Raw genomic sequence first — 2556 nt, forward strand, 5'->3', positions numbered from 1 at the left:
ATCAGAAAGTGCTTCTTTTGTTGGTTTATTGTTAAAATGTCTGTTAGGCATCAGTTATGCTCAAGACACTGAGGTGAACAGAGATCATGCTCTCTAGGAATCTCTAATTTTGCGGGAAGGGAAAGAACACACTACGGGGTGTGTTAAACTTTAGTAAGTACCACAGGCTTGTTGAGTCTTAAGGAGTGGCTAAGGAAGGGAAAATTGCTTCTCACTGATAGTAAACGGAAGAATTTGAAAGGCTTTTTATGTTTAGTAAATAGTAAAGGAAGAATCCAAATGACGCTCTTGTTAGGCTGGGATATACTGCTGACCTGGGATCTCTACCACAAGAAGGGTGTTTCCTATCAGAGTGCCCCAGAGGCCAAGGACCCTGTCAATCACAGGTCTGTGTAGGACGGTTCTCGCTTGACCTTTGGTTATGAAGTGACCCACATTCCATTGTCACCATTTATTTTCTGACTTCTTGGTTAGTTGGCCACCTCCTGTAGGGCAGAGACCACATCTTTCATTTTTTGTCACGAAGTCAAGCTCCGGCACAGTACAGACAGTTGACACAGAACTGTGTTAGGGAATGGGAGACTTCCCCAAACCAAGAGACCGGGAAGGAAGAACTCACTGTTCTCAGTGCATGCTAGATCCCGTACAGTCTTAGGGTCTGCCAAGAATAGTACATTCAGGTCATGTAGCAGGAGGCTGGAGCTGGACCAGTTCCAGAGCAGACCAGAGATGGTGTGGATACAGCACACAATGAGCCCCAGGGAAAGTGAACTACTGCATTACTCAGCCCTGATCAGTGAAGAAAGCTCTATTATTCTCTCTAGCCTCTGGCTTGAGGTTAGTGGTGACATGAAGCTTAAATGCAGGCATGTAGACGTCTAAAAGAAAAAAAAACTAGAGTGAAAAACTGACTCAACAGTATAAAGTCGGAGAATAATTTAATAATGTATCTCCTAAATCTTCTGATGGCACAGACTTGTAAAATGATGTTGCAAGTCAATCTGAAAAACTAATGCAGAAGAGTAAATTTAGGAATGTCTGGGGAAATTGTCTGTCCTTTGAAGGTAAGACATTGAAAAAAAAAACACCGCCAGCCACCTAACTTGTTGCTGTAAGAAATTAGAATAATGAAAAGGGTTTTACCCTCAAGGAAAATGTTACCTTCATACAAATCCCTCTTTGGGCCATAAATTAAATTTTAGGTGTAATTAGTTGTCCCTGCACAGTGCTTTCTAGACTAACTCTAACAGAAGAGACTCACCACTACATTCTGCAGTTCTCTGGATTGGAGTGCCTCTTCCTGTGTCTGTGTCTAAGTCTATTTCCACTGCCAGGACAGAAGAAGGAGCTGGAGGACATGGAGGGAGGGAGGAAAGATGGAGAGAGGCAGAGAAGGCAGCAAAGGTCTTCGCATGTAAAAAGGTTGGAGTTACAGAGATTACAGAGATCAGAACATGGGAGCGAGAACCTGCCGGAAATCCTGATGTTGGCAAAGAGAGAAGGTAGAAGGAAGGCCTCAGCTAGTCAATATATGATGTTAAAACTCCACCTTAAAGGTCGAGACACAGATTTGCAAGAACTATGGAAGAACAGACTGGGCAAAGAAGAGGTCGACTAGATCTAGAACGATGTGTAAGCTCCAACTGAACATACACAGTGGAATTTTTCCTAGGCCAACACTCTGAGAAATTTTTTTTCAATACTAAGAACCGTGTCCCTAAACTGGGCTAACTTGAGACTTCCAGGCAATTATGAGTGAACTAGACAATTAGAAAACCCAATAATTTCTAGCCATTAATGCAATATCCAGTTTGAGCTGCAGGAAGCCTTGAGCAACAAGAATGCTTAAAGCTAGTCCAATGCCTCTGTGCACCAAGAAGTCTGAAGCATCTTGTGTGCATTCACTCATTTGCCACTCAGTGAAATAGAAGTTATTAATGTGGCCGTTTTTCAGATGAGAAAACTAAAATTTGATCACCTTTCTCAAAGTCATGTAGCTTAGTCAATACTTGAACTCTAGCCATCTGGATCCAGAATCTGAAATTTATGGGGATGGGAGGCCTTAAAAGAAGGGTCATATTATGTTGCCTACGCTGGCCACAAACTTATTATGCAGCACAAGGCAAGTTTCATTCTCATGCTAACTTTCCTGCCTCAGCCTCTCAAAGGCTGAGATTCTAAGCATGTATCACCACAGCCGACTCAGAGCCGAATTATTGCTGTCATCCTCTCCTCCTTCCTTCTTCTTTACTGTGTAGTGCCAGGAATAGAACCCGGAGACTTGTGTGTGCCGCACAAGTGGCCTACCACTGAGCTATAAGCCCTGGCCAAGTTAGAAACCTTAACCACTATTTTGTACCATCAACTACAAAGTAGATATGCCTATGGCTTTTATATACATATCAACACTAAGTTGCAATGAAAGTTTAAGAAACATGATTGATGCTGTCATAACATTTGTCAAAATAGGACCAGAAAATTCTCTATATAACACCAAGCACTTTATTTCAAATTTAGCCAATGCCTTATGTGCAAATGTTAACATTTGTCAACATA

The sequence above is a fragment of the Mesocricetus auratus genome, unplaced genomic scaffold (assembly GCF_017639785.1).
Source record: "Mesocricetus auratus isolate SY011 unplaced genomic scaffold, BCM_Maur_2.0 Super-Scaffold_100014, whole genome shotgun sequence".
NCBI classification, from domain to species: Eukaryota; Metazoa; Chordata; class Mammalia; order Rodentia; family Cricetidae; genus Mesocricetus; species Mesocricetus auratus.